We start from the raw sequence: 15,626 nt of genomic DNA on the forward strand, positions 1-15,626 counted from the left end.
CTGAACAAAATTCAGTATTAAGTTAGGTTACATAATAAATCGAATGGTTATTAAAGTGAATAAGAAATAAAATCCAAGCAACGACTTACTGTGTAGAGTAAAAAGACACATGACACACAGTCTGCAACTGAAAGGTTTACATACAAAGACAAAAGCCTTGTCCAGGACTCTATTTATAGAGTAGGAGGTCCTACAACATGTGCACTTCATGGAGAAGGAGCTAAAAAAAAATGTAATTGTCTAACCAGTGATACTTAAAACTATCCCTTTAACCGAGACCACAAGTTTTCATGTGTTAACAAACTCACACAATTCATGTGCTTATCATGTTGAAGCTGCAGTTACTAAAACACCTGGACCCAAAACCTCATTTTAGTGAACAGGAATTTCATGAAAAAGACTCCTAACCCTTTACCACCTCTGGGGAGCCAGTGACTGCCACGTTGTGGACTGGAACAATGCCACAGGTTGTGGAACCAAAGCCGCTGGACTGGAACGACTCCACAGTTGTGGAACCGAACTTGTGGCACCTGCCACAATGGTGGGTTTGTGCCAGGTTTGGTTCTACAACTGCTGAGTTGTTCCGGTCGGGTGGGTTTGGTTCCACAACCGTAGCCACAAAAAACAAAAACCTTGCCGTTGTGGAAACCCAACCTGGCAACCTTCCTGCTGCACTCAACCCAGCCGCTGTGAAAACCCAACCTGGCAACCCCCCTGCTGCACGCAACCCAGCCGCTGTGAAAACCCAACCTGGCAACCCCCCTGCTGCACGCAACCCAGCCGCTGTGAAAACCCAACCTGGCAACCCCCCTGCTGCACGCAACCCAGCCGCTGTGAAAACCCAACCTGGCAACCCCCCTGCTGCACGCAACCCAGCCGCTGTGAAAACCCAACCTGGCAACCCCCCTGCTGCACGCAACCCAGCCGCTGGGAAAACCCAACCTGGCAACCCTCCTGCTGCACGCAACCCAGCCGCACGGAAAACCCAACCTGGCAACCCTCCTGCTGCACGCAACCCAGCCACTGTGAAAACCCAACTTGGAAACCCAACCTGGCAACCCTCACACGAATCCTGCCCAAAAAAAAAACCTCAAAACCGTTTTCTTCTTGAAACCTCACATAGCAACCTTCACACTGCACCCATCTAAGCTCACCCCACAGCAGTCACCCATCTATGCATACCCCACACCAGATACACCTCCAACGCACAACCCAGCCGTTGTGTAACCAATCACCCTTTCGCACAACCCAGCCGTTGTGTAACCAATCACCCTTTCGCACAACCCAGCCGTTGTGTAACCAATCAACCTTTCGCACAACCCAGCCGTTGTGGAACCGAACCTGCCACCTTCTGAACCACACAACAACCCCAATCTTGGTTGAGAACAAAGCCACTACACCACTGATTCCTGGTACAATTGGGTCTTTTCGTCTCTTTTCAATGTTAACTTTGCTTGTTGAACTATAAAATGTCTTGTTCTTTATAAGAATTGAACCCACGATATCAGAACTTGACAGCAGCGTTCTTACCAACTGAGCTATCGGCTCTTACACTTGCTAAGGTTTTCGTCAAGCTTTGACTGTTTACATTGAATCTTGAACTAAAAAAGGTGTGATCCGTGGGATTTGAACTCATAACCCCATGTATACGAGACATACTCTTTCAGCAAGAGCCACTTCTCCTACTTCGATCTTGCTATGTTTCTTGGTGTTCTTAACATTCTTGTTTTGGGCAGTGTTTCAGAGTTTTCTTGAGTTTTTTCAAAATTCTCCGTACTACAGAATATTGTACTTTTGTCAGGGGTCTTATCACAATCTCAGGTTCTCACCTGAAAAAAATAGAAAGCACACTGACAAACATTCATGCACTTCTCTGGTATCGATCCCCAGTTGCCCAATCCATGAAGCAATGCTTATCTCATTGAGCTATACATATTGTGTTATTTCAGGTGTCAGTTTTCTTTTTGATATTGTCATGTATATGGGTTGAATTCTTTTTCAGGAGGCAAATTGTATAATCCTCTTTTCAAAGCAAACATTCAAAACCTCTTTGGAAAAGCATCCGAGTAATACGACTCAGAGCAATCACATTGTAGTGGAACAGAACCTGCCAACTGCCTGACTGGGACAACCTCTCGCTTGTTAGAGTCCACAAACAGTGGGGTTGTCCCAGTCAGGCAGTTGGACAGGTCCACAACAGTGAGGTTGTTCTGGTCCGGCAGATTCAGCTTCACAACCGTCTTCACAAACTGAATAACCTTCTTTATGGTTGAGAACAAAGCCACCGCACCATGAGAATTGAACCTACAGTATAAGATCAGAACTTGTTATCAACTAAGCTACTTACTCCTACAGTTCCTCAAGTTTTCGATGAGCTTTAATCTATTTACAGTGAGTTTTCAACTAAAACGCACAAGAAGACTTGAACTCACAACCTCAGACACACAAGTCTTACTCTTACAGCACAAGCTACCCCGTCTGAACTGCACAACTGCATGTTCTTGGTGTTTTTAACTTTTGTCTTTAGTCTGAATGTTTAAAATTGCACGACCTTCTTTTCATTGTGAGATTGGAACTTGCAACCTCAGAGACACCAGTCATCTTCTGACAGACTGAGCTATTTGTGCTGATCTTTTTCAACATATTTAACTTACTATCTCAGGACTTTATGGACTCACTCTAACCAACAGAGCAACCTGCATAGAGCATTAGATTGTTTGTAATTTAAAATTAACTTTATCACACACAACAACAAGACTTGAACTCACAATCTCAGACACACAAGTCTTATTGTTACAGCACAAGCTACTCCATCTGAGCTGCATGACTGGATGTTCTTGGTGTTTTTAACTTTTGTCTTTTAGTCTGAATGTTTAAAATTGCATGACCTTCACTTCATTGTGAGATTGGAACTTGCAACCTCAGAGAGACCAAACAATTCATTCATTAAGATCCTCAGTGTCTAAAATACAGAGGAACTTGTCCATACAAATCTGTTTTTTAATCACAGATAACAGTGAGTATGAAGTTCTTTAGATCAGTATAAGTGGACTATTGCTAGAAAGGTAATATTGATTACCCCTATTGCTAGAAAGGTAATATTGATTACCCCCCCCCCCCCCCTCCTCTATAAATAGAGGAGGGGGGGGGGGGGGGGGTGCAGGTACCTGCTCTAAAATAAGTAAAATACATACTGCAATATTTTTTCTCTCAGGGAAATTTGAAGGTTTAAAGGTTCAAATTCAAATGTGCATGATATGTAAATTGTCCTATGATGGACTGGACTAACCGTCCAGGGTGTACCCTACTCCAGCTCCCTAACACCTTCATGTGGAGGATAAACTGGTAGAAAATGAATGAATGATGGGTAAATCATATACTATGACCATTTTAGTAATGTGTATGTTTGTAAACTGTCTAGTAAAGGCCGTTCTGCCACTGGGGGGCAGTACTGGATAGTAGCTGAGGGTCTGTCACCACCTCCATACTGGAAGTCGACTTTTCCTTTATGCTGTGACTGAAGGGGGGAAACAGTGACTCCCTCAGTCAAACAGGACACAACATATGAATGAGACAACAGTTATGTATGACAGATTCTGCACTTCATCATAGACTATTTAATGACACTGTTTTATAAGAACTAATAAACTCCTGCAGGAGAATCCAACAAATCAATACTATCTGTAAATGAACTGCCACTAACCTAAGAGCATAATCAGCTTGGTCATTTATTAATCCAATAATGCTACTGTGTTTCTCTCTCCTCACCACTTGATTGTGGCCATTTGTCTGCATTTTCCCCCCCAATTTATAAATAAATTGATTCTTTCAATGACTGCTCTGCTTAATTATTGCCTAAATATCCCGGAGCAATATGCGTCTCTGCTTCTAGAGGTTACTGTTTTACAAAAATGTGTGTTCATTTTTCATGTTTGCTGAAATGGTCTTTATTCTGGGGAGCGAGCGCCTCCAGTAAAATGCACTGCCGGAAACCTGTTGATGTAAGATATTTGCTGAAATTGTGAAATATTATGTTAGAAAGATGAACTTCTAGTCATTGATTATTTACATCTTCAATGTATGGCTGCCACTTCATTATTTATTGATCATTATATTGGAAGACTAAGACAACACACAGCCAAAATGAAAGAAATACACAAATAATTAAAGATTATTTAGGTCCGACAGCCATGTGGTGAGGCATGATTCAACCATGTGAGCTGTTCTGATGTTTGTATCACTGAATTATGAACATTGACTCCAACCGAATTGAACTGTTGGTGTGTCTGTTGGAAGTTGAAATATTAAAACACCTCGTACAAATGAGGATGATAATGTAGAGAGAGATCTGCATAACAACCCTCAGGCAGCTGCTGGAGTGAGACAACTTTTACTGCAGAGTACCAGCCCTGAAATATGCTAATAAAACCTAAAAAAAAATAATAAAGCTCACAGAGTTGGTGAGCCATGGTGATGACGGTGGTGATCTGGTCATGAGGACATTAATTGAGCGAGTCGCTTCTGTGGCAGGAGCTCCTCATCTGTCCTGACATGTCATATCATTTGGACCATCATTCGTGTTTTCGGACTGTGAGAGGAAACCACAGAACCCAGAGAAAACACACGCAAACTCCACAAACAGGAACAGAAAGGCCCTCGGTCAAATTAAGCCGGCAACCTTCTTGCTTTGAGGCAACAGTGCTCGCCACTACTCCGCCATGTGGCCCCTAGTCTCAGCTCTATCCATCTGTTTTTTTTTTTTATTGTTATTGTCCTTCCTCTTTCCCACCTCACCTCCTACCTCCGCTAACTCTGGTTAAGTATTCTAAAGGGATCTTGTATGGGAAGTGCATCACTTACTGCAGAGCAGCCTGGACCTGGACCAAGAGCAACAAAAACAAACTTCATCTTTCATGTCCACAGGATGTGAGATAGGAGTTCTTTTTTTCCTCCTTCTTCCAAGTCCTTTCGCTGAGTTCATTGTTTATTACTTTAAAAAAGATATCGATGACAATGATAATTCAGCACTAACACACTAAACCCCAGTGGCCTCTTGGCTCTTCAACCTGTTATGGCAGACTTGAAAATCGTGGTCTGTGTGTGTGTGTGTGTGTGCGGGGAACACTGTATCAGATCATAACAGATGAAACAGATGAGCTGCGAGCCACCCAGCTCCTTCTGTCATTTTCTGGATGTCCTGAAACTGATGTGGATTTCATGGCTTCACAGTAGTGGATGTCAGCGACCAACTGTTTCTCTGCTATCTATTGATTCTTCAACAATGTGTCAGATTAAGTGACTGCCAGCAGAAAAGGCGGTTAAATGGATTCCATTATGTTCTGGATTTTCATCTTTCAGCCATTTTTTCCCCCTTTGCCAGCCACTTGTCACAATATGGATGAAACAACTTTCTGCCTTTTGGATGGGGACAAAGTATATTAGTATTCCTTATTGAGCTTGTGTGTTACTGGAGAGCTAATGAGCCAGCAGCTGATGACCCAGAATACTTTGCAGTTCTCACAGACACATAATCAAACAGTCATCAATTAAAAGCATATGATAACAGGAGGCCAGAAATCTGATACTGAGCTGTATCTTGAATATGAACCATACACCATCACTAATTATATTGTATTGTTGGAAAAAAGTATGATTGTAGGATAAAAATTATGACAATACTACTGCTAACGCTAATAATAATAATAGTAATAATAATGACCTTGCAACTGGATCTGGATCCTGCAGCCCAGGGGTCACCTGCAAGATGACAGAGAGGGAAGAGAAACTAGGAGAGAGAAAGAAAAAGGTTAATGGCATCATGTAATAATGTGATATTCATACCCTGAGTGTGAGGGAGTGAGTGCGAATGCACCACAGGAGTTCCCCCAGCAGCTTAGGCCTATAGTAGCATCACTTGGTTGGTTCAGGTTTCCCTGAGCCAGCTTTAACTATAAGCTTTATCAAAAAGGAAGGTTTAAGTCCAACTTCAAATACAGAGAGAGTGTCCGCCTCCTGAACAGACACTGGGAGCTGGTTCCACAGGAGAGGAGCCAACTGAAGGTTCTGTAAGCCTGCATTTCCAGTTTATAATGGGCCAAAGAATGTGGGACATTGCCACTTATTTCACTTGTAACGTCTTCAAAGCTACTTAACGGCTATCATCTGGAGAACCCGGTGGATTCGTCTCCTGCAATTTCAGTCAGTCAGTCGGGCTTTAATTTCAGCACAGTGGGTTTTAACGGCTCAACTGACAGACTGTGTGTGTGTGAGAGAGAGTGAGAGCTGCCCTCCAGGAAATAAACTCGGCAAAATAACAGTATCATATCTCGGGATATGATTTACGGGATTCCATAAAGTGTTTACGTCTAAAACACAAACAGCTAAATTAAATCAATGTATTTCATGCAAGACTAAAAACATGAATGTGTCATAAATAAAAACAAACAAAATACATGTTTTCATATCTCAGATAGCAGAGACATTAACAGATTTCTGCCTCTGATCGGTTGTTGATGGAGTAAAAGCAATTTTGTTTGCGGTGAATTACATTTTGGAAAACAAATTATTTAATAGAAAGATGTTTCATCCTAGTTCCTGCTGCCAAGATGACAATATTAATGTTTTTCAATGAGGAAACCCAACTGAACCTGATCTGTAGCACTACAACCCACTTCCTTTCACATAACCCATATTTGTACGGCTGCAACTAACAGTTATCGAGTAATCGTTTGGTCCATAAAATGTCAGAAAATGTTGATCAGTGTTTCTCAAACCTAAGAAGGATGTTCTCAAAAGGTCTTGTTTTGTCCAAAAAAAGCCAAAAACTATTGTTTTAATGGATTTCTTTGTTATATGAAGCAAAGAAATCAGAATTTATTCACATTTAAGAAGCTGAAACCATCCGAAAACTTGTTTTAGTTCCTTAAAAACACTCAAAATTGTTGAGTAATCGATTAATTATTTCAGCCCTACGTCTTTGCAATCACTTTTGTGATCGATGATCATGCAAATTAATAAAAGCGGGTGTAAAAGACAAAGGTATTTTTCTTAAATGGCACAAAAGGCTCAACAAGGGACTGGTTAATTCAATACACCGATCAAGAGAATAACTAAAGCAACAAAACACGTTTCACATTACATTCTTCTGATCACACGATCGGTGTAGATCAACAGTGAAGACTGTGGGTCACTCGCGTTTCCACTTCAGCTTTCACCGTAGCCTGGAAAATAGATATTTAGATTTCAAAACAAAACCATTTTCAAAAACGGCCCCAAAGGGAAGAGAATGGAAATGAAAGCTTTGTGAGAGAATCCAGGTGCGTGAAGTTGATTCAAATGCTTCTTCTTTTTTTTTTTTTTTGCTTTGTGGCTGTGACATTGATTTCCATTATAATGACTGTGCGTGTGTGTGTGTGTGTGTGTGTGTGTGTGTGTGTGTGTGTTTCCAGGGTGTGTCTGTGTGAATCAGTCAGAGAGAATCTTTTTTGTAAAGGCAGATGAAAGTCAGTGGGAGGAGATGGTCACTCACAATATGACAGGACAGACAACAACAAAGAGTACCACAGCAGGAAAGGATGAGTAACCTGTGTTTTTTTTTAAAGATCAGTCAGTATATGAACTACACGTCTTTTCCCACTCAAGATTTAGCTTTACCTACTAATCACTCATTTTTCTTTTGAAATAAACAAAACAATTGACACCGTATGGGTAAACGATGGAGAAATATAGTTTATAGCTTCTTATTTTCACACTTTCAAAAGAGTTTTGTTTGACTTTCACATTTATGCTTAGATACTGCAGCTATCAGTGTAACGTGAAGATGTTTGCTGCCCTCTAAGGGACGGGAAGACACTCAACATCATATATTATTAAATTGAGAGCAGGAATTGGTAATTAAAGATTAAAACTAAAGAATGCGCATTTTTAGAGACTACTTTTTGGCTTTTTTTATTTTGGCGTGAACAAGTTTAAGTCTATTAGATCAGCAATAAAAAAAAAAACATCAACTTGAATGTACAGATTTCAAAAAGGCTGTGCCTCCTCCAGGTAGGATCTTAATTACACGATGATCAGTAATCATACCAATAATATTAATATGCATTGATGAGTTTGAATGGGGCTTTTGTTGACGTGTTTTGCACTGGGTAAAAAGTCAAACCACCAACGACTTAGCTCTCAAAGACACTTAATTCTCATCTTTTCCATTTAGGATATTCCAATGTTAGATGATATGTTTTCCTTCTTAACTTCTCCCTGTAAACATCTGTATCAGTTTGGCACATTTAGATCTTCCTGTAACTGCATGAAATCCAATCCCTCCACAGATTATCTCTGGTTTTCACATTTGATGCTGCCGAGTGACTTTCTTTTTTACATTTTCTTACTGTGAGGCCACTGCAGCGTTGATTTGGCAGCATGTTTGAGTTCAGTTGGAGCAGAGATTTGTTGGCCCCGCTCGCTCTCAGGCCTTCTTTCTGTGATCAAAAACATGCTCTCCTCTGGATTTGCCTGGGTTTGGATTCTTCCATTGTTCTTGTGGACCTCCGGCCAAGTCTTCCTGCTCCTTCGCTCTCTGGCCAGAGCTGAGGCTGCAGCATTGGCTGCGAGGTGTAGATGGCACTCACTGATCGATAAGCTCACTCGCTCCACGCAGATTCTGTGCATTCCAGACAATTTGAATCATCACTCGAGGGCTAATTTTCCATCACAACTGAAAAACAATGGAAATTTGTTGGGAGAGGTTCTGAAAATCTAATCTTGCCCATCTTCCTGATTAAGGTCTTACTCAGAAGGACGTTGCTTTTGCCAAAAAGTCCTGGTAATTACATTTTTGCTTTTAAAACAAAAGACACTTTGCAATGTCCGTGTCCTTCGGGTCAGCACAGTTTGAGGAGGCAAAGAACAAAACTGGTTTTCAAACTTCATAGAAGCTCCCTTTTACAGTCGAGTGTTTGTTGTTGAGGAGCAGGGAGAAGAAAGGTGATGTGGATTCATGAGTTTGTGTTTTTGGCTTTCAGTGACAAATCTGAAATTCATGGTGGCCAAGAAAAGGAATTTGAATGACATTGTAGATGAGATTCCTTCCTTTATCCCCATTTTCACTTGCCAGTCTGAATTATTAACGTCAAAAACTATTTGGAGATATCATTGATGGTCCTCCAGATGATGACTCCTTTGTCTCCACATTGAAGTCCACCATGAAGCTTGCAGTTGTGGTTCACAGAAATCTGGAAAAATGCTTTTTGGGCGCAAATGATCGACTGCTGTTCCAAAAAAAGGTGAAACTATATTCAGTAGTTGACAATGACAACCTTCATTGAGTATGACCTTTGAGGAATATCTCTGTGAAGGTTCATTGTCATTGTAGTCATTGTCATCTTCAGGATTTAGCTGTGGGTCACTGGACATGCTTGAGTAAAAAATAGCCTCATCCAAGAGGCTTTTCCAGTTCTGAATTGCTGGTGGAAAAAAATCCAGGTGTTTAGTCACTGTGTAAGTTGGACACTTGACTACAGAGTTAAATTAGACAACGCAGGTCCTGACCAGTTTCCGGTTTGTAGTTTTGTGTGAATGAGGGTTAGTTGAGTTTACCTGTGTCCTTTTGAAGTGTTGAAGTAAATCTGTGTTGTCTTCTCTGTGGTGGCTGACGGTTGGTGTCTTAGGGCACCTTGTCTTCGGCCTTCTTCCCTGGACATCAACAGAGTGTCATTTGTAGTATAGATGTAGTTGGACAGCGGAGTCTTGCCCTGACGAGCTGGCTCTTCTGTGCTGTGCCATGCTTTTAGCAGTGATGTGTGATTTCCCCACAGTCAGGACAATCCTCATTGCACTGCACAGTGCTCTGCAAGGGTCATACTATACAACTTTAGTTTGTACATGACCCACTGCCCTGCATGTTTGAGACGTTCCCCCATGCTCCAAAACACCTGATTCAGCTCATCAACAAGCTCTGCAGAGGAGCCGTTCATTTGAATCAGGTGTGCTGGAGCAGGGAAACATCTAAAACACGGAGGGCAGCGAGTGCCCAGGACCAGGATTGAGAAACACCAGCAATAAATGTTTCAAAAAAAGTTAGTTAGTTTTATGAATGTATCAGTGATGCTAAATAAAGAGAGGTGTAAAGATTGGTGTACACAGAAAGCACTGCTTTATTGACTGCACAGGACTGGACTGGATTGGTCTGGACTGGATCGGATGGGACTAGGACTCCATTAGATAGGGGTGTGAATGGAGGGGGGGCGGGGTCAGGTTGGGTTGTGGGTCGGGTCATAGTGGAATGCAGCCATCATTAAGGCAACAGAAACAGCATGCAGATACAGTCACAGGAAACATTGTCATCATCATCATCATCATCATATTGCTTTTCAAAGTCTCGCTTAGAACATCGAAATTGTACAAAAAGGAAGAAAATAGGTTTTTCGCACTAATGAAAAATACATTTTTTTGATTTTTTTCCCTCCTACAAAGAAGATTCTAATACAAGAAAATAAATATAGCAAAAAAAGCCAAAAATAATTTAAAATAGCTCTTTTTTTCTCTTTTTTTCATATATGTTCAATAGTTCTCTTTGCTATTAACAAATGGCACAACATTCTTTGAAACAAAGAACACAGAAGGATTAACTCCTGCAACATTCATATTATTGTATTGAAGAACCGATGCAGAGTGGAGGAGGAACTGGACACAGCAGCAGAGATTTTAAAAACACCTTTAACCAAAGGGCAAATAAAGACAGGAGGACGAGGAGGGGGGGGACACACACGACACACCTGTCCAGCTCTGCTCTGATTGGATTATGCTGATTGATATTCAAACAGTGCCTCTATATATATGAGAATTATTGAAGACGCAAAAAAAGATACCCAGTAATATTTAAACGTGTCACAGGAGAGCAGAGAGAGAGAAAGGAGAGAAACTGTTCTCACGAGAAGCAGCTTCATCGCTTCACCTTCTGTCGACAGACATTCTAAGTGCTTGAACTTAATAAAACTCGATTGAAATGTTTGATTTTGATTGATAATTCCTCTGAAAACGGAACGCCTTAAGGTCAAAAGGAAAGGTCCTTTGATCTGAATGAGTCAGAAACTGCCTGCTCTGCACTGCATGGGAGAAAAGGAAGCAGAGTGACGTGAAGTGGAGAAAAGAGAGCGGGACAAAATATGAAACTGGTGCAGAAATGAGGAGAGCGAGCGAGAGAATGAGACAGACAATGAACGCTGAAGAGCAAAGAGGAGAGAAGGGAATGCTTTGCGTACAGCCACAGTGAAGCTGCTTTGTTTTCTCTGTGTCCACCCTGAGCCTCAACATACAACAAACCACCTTAGTGGATCATTACTGGACTCAGGATTTACAGAGACCTGTGTCTGATCAGCAGCTGTGCATCAGTCAAGTTAAGAAGACAACTTTCGATCTACTTTCTGTGTCATGATTGAACTTAAAAGCTGTTTTTTTTTTTTTTAGCCTCCGTGATTCCTGATTTAACCCTTTAAAACCGAAGCCTAACCATAATGTTCACCATCATTTTAACCAACAATTTTTCCATTTCCATGTTAAAATAGCGTGTTAAGCTTTCAGAAACCATTGGAATTTTTCCGATAGCACAAACCGTCGCGCAACTACAGTACAGCAAACGTGTCGTGTGCAATAAGCAATAAGGGTTATGTAATTGTGCCCACTTTTGTCTTTTTTCACTTCTGCCATATTTAGGTTTGAACTCTGTGTGAAGAAACTTTAAGGAAGGAAGAGAGAGGGAAAGAGAGAGAGAGACAGGTCCAGTTATGAGGGAAAGGAGGAGGAGGAAATGATCAGCTGACCTCATCCAGAGTTTCTCTCTCCATAAACACTCACTTATTCCTGAGTCTGCTGCATACACACACACATAAACTGTATTTTCAGAACAAGAACTTAATTTCCCCACAATTCAAGTAATCAAAACACCTACTGCTCCCCCACCGTGTGTCAAAGAGTGAATATCGGAGGTGAATAAATGCATATTTACCACTGAGGACGATGATAATTCTGTTCTGTTCTGTGTGTGAGGGATAAAAATGTCAGGTTATGAATTCATGGCGAAAAATCACAAATCATGAGGAAGGAAGGAAGAGCAGAGACAGGAATACAGCGCCTCTTACCAAACGCTACACAACATTTATCTTAAATCCAGATTGTGTCTCGACATGATTCATGGGGATTACATTTGCACCAGGGAGTCAAGTGTCTCCGGTGCCTGTGGCGAAATCACAGTTTCTTCCATAAAACAAAATCCCACCCACTGCCCTTTTTTTTCTCCCTTGTATTTAAACTTGAACCTGAACTTAAACATCACTGAAATGCACCTCCATCTTCCTGCGATGATATACGTACATGTACACGCGAGTGGAGCCTGAACCTCACAGGAGCTATAATGGTAAAACCAGATGTAAAGGGAGGTTGAATAGTTTGTTCAGATTGTGAGAACGGAAGCGTAAAGGCATGTTTCCATCCAGGTTCCATATAAAGTTACAACATAAAAAAAAATGTGAGTTTTTGAAAAAACAGGTCACCTGGCTGCTAATGATGTTTAAATAATGATCCAGTGGAAAAAATAATAGCAAATAACTACTTAAAGTAGGAACTGGAGCTAGACTGACAAGTTAAATATGTTAGACCATTTCCACCAGAAAAAAAGAGGTCAAACTAAAAGTAAGTTGAAATTCTGATTTAAAAAGTAGAAATTATTTGATACAACATCATAATTATGATATAAAAAGTCGGAATTATGAGTTAAAAAGTAGAAATGAGATAAAAAGTGGAAATTATGAGTTAAAAAGTGGACACTATGAGATAAAAATCATAATTATGAGATAAAAAGTCATAATTATGAGCAAAAAAATCTAAAGTATGAGATAAATAGTCATAATTCTAAAATAAGATGAAGATTAGATTTTTATCTCATCATTTCCACTTTTTATCTCACAAGGCTACAGATTTTTTTTTTCCTGGCAGAAATGGGCTTCCATAACATGGTGACATAACTAATGGTTTCTTTCTTGTTGTTTCCTCTGACATGATGCAGCAAGACCAAAGTCAGTCATCGTTGCAGGTTATATTAGTGCACATTATAAGGTAATGTAATTTAGACAGATTATAGATTAAAATCAACATTAAATTAATTAGGTATAGTGCCCGAATAGACTCTCTCTTTTTATAGACTAAGCAATTTCTTGAAACAGCCAAGTAGTTTTACTCCCATATGACGATTGGTGGAGTATTTTTCACAAACAGGATTGTCTGTGCAGGAATTACTCATGAATATAAAATAAAATCACCCTGTGTCAGCTGGGATTAGAACAGCTCCCCCTGTAGCCCTCGTGAGGAGGATAAAGCGAGGATGATGGATGACACAACTGTGATTCCCTGACTTCAGATTTCACAGATTAAACTCGCTAGTTTCCTCAATTCACTGTTGATTTTGGTCTTTTCACGCAGGATCTGCAGGACGTACAATTATCTCTGGGAGACTTGATCTCTACTGTTAAAGTAACGTTAAACTGATTCCTATTGTAAATTGTCATGAAAGTATTCTGGGCTGTTCATGCCATGAACGTTAGAATCAGTTCTGCTCTCCTGATTCAATTGTTACGCATTATAAAGCAAATATTTGGACGCTGGCTGTAAGAGGAGACAGAGAACAGAAAGAAAAAGAGAGCGAGATGGAGATGAGGAGGCGAGAGGGCAGAGAGAAGGGAAAGGGCCTTCTTGTTTATATTAGCTGCTTGTTAACTTGACTGTGTGGACAGCGCTGCAAACAAAACACAAAGGAAAGAACAAGTTGTACTCTTTTCCCCCCCGTCTGCCTCGCTGGCTCCGGTTCAGCAAATATCTCCCTCCATTCAAAGCGATGTTTTCCCCTCACAACACGTGCCTGTCATTATTCGTCCTTAAAGCTACAGACGACCCTTTTTTTTCCCCTTCCTGTCCTTTTTGCTTTTTTTCAGCTCATCCTGTGCTTAAGCAATTTGGAAAAGATCACCGATCACCAGACGAGAGAGGAGAAACGGGAAGGAGTTGTGGGCAGAAGGGATTGAATGGCAAGAGGAGGAGGAGGAGGAGGAGGAGAAGGAGCAAGTGTGTGCAGATGAAAGATTTAGTCCTACAAACATCTCTTGAGTCCGCTCTGACAGTAGAAGTCGTGTAATTGTGTTGACCTTTAGTGGGCGGAACCAAAAACAAAACAATTAGAGGATGACGGCGCTCTGTTTGCAGCTGCTTTCAAAAGCCGAGAAAAGCAATTAGTCGATGAAATGCATCGCTCGAGCAGAGAGTCGATTGATTTATCGTTGGGAGACGATAAATTAAAAAAAACCTGCAGATCCTCTCTGGTTACAGCTTCTTAAAATGGGGGAAAGATTTGTGTCTGAACACTTTGACAACATCATCTAAAAAACATGTGTTTTACATTCAACAGACACAGGGATTAAACCTTGGCGGGCTCACGCCGCAGGGCTCACTGCTGTGATTTATGCGTTTCTTCGTGAAACTGGTAGTTAAGAATGTTCTCTGTTGATCTACGGCTAAAGGGATAAACACGGAGCTCTTCATGTCTAACCTGTGACCTTTATTAAATGTCAATACCCGTTTCTCTCTCTCTCTCTCTCTCTCTCTCTCTCGTTTCTCCCATTTCACCTCTTCACGTTTGTACGATGAGGTACAAATTGCTCAAACACAATTATAACCATAATCATACTAATATCCACTCGTTGGATACAGAGTACCACTTTTCTTTTAACCCTTAAGAGTTCCTCGGGACATTTCCTGCCATTCCGTTTTTAATTGTTAAGCCATTTTGGCTGTGTTGAATGAATATAGCTCAAATTTTAGGATATTAATTTTTAACGGTCATCTCAGTTTCTTAAATCAGCCTAAAATGTGCTAAGCTATACAAGAACCTAATTTGTTCCTAGCGGCAGAAAACGCCAACTTCCCAGAAACAGCTGTAAAAACATTATATATTAATATTTTACTTTAAATGAGTCAGTCTTTTAAAGCGACTTCAGCCTGAAATATAAATATTAATAATATTTTTGAAGTCTAAAAAACCCCCAGAAATAAATGTCGTTTTTTGATTTTTTTTTTAGATAGAAAAACAGTGGAGTTGTGAAAACAAACTGGCCTTTAAAGGGTTAAAATCTCAAAAATATTATTAATATTTGACATGTATATTTCAGGCTGAAGTAGCTTTAAAAGACTGACTCATTTAAAACCCAATATATAATGTTTTTAAAGCAGTTTTTAGGATTTTCTGTCACTAGGAACAAATATGTAAGTTTTTTAAAGGAACTCTTAAGGGTTAAAGGTTACAGGTCGCAGACGTTCGTCCATCATGAGGACATCGCACAAAAACTAAGTCATGATCAATTCTTGCATCGGAGAAGCTGGGACCAGAGAGTATTTGCTTAAAAACGGTGTTATTAAGTTGTCACACGGGGGCTGTCAACAGATTACAGCAGCTAAAAAAGGGAGATTATCTATATAACAGAGGCAGAATATCTGTTTGGCAAAATGATTTCATTGAATTATTTGTCGTTGCTGAATTTCCTCACAATTTCCGACGACGGCCGAGCTCGTTTCTAGCGTGAGAAGCGTTT

This window comes from Solea solea, chromosome 4, assembly GCF_958295425.1.
Source record: "Solea solea chromosome 4, fSolSol10.1, whole genome shotgun sequence".
In the NCBI taxonomy this organism is placed as follows: Eukaryota; Metazoa; Chordata; class Actinopteri; order Pleuronectiformes; family Soleidae; genus Solea; species Solea solea.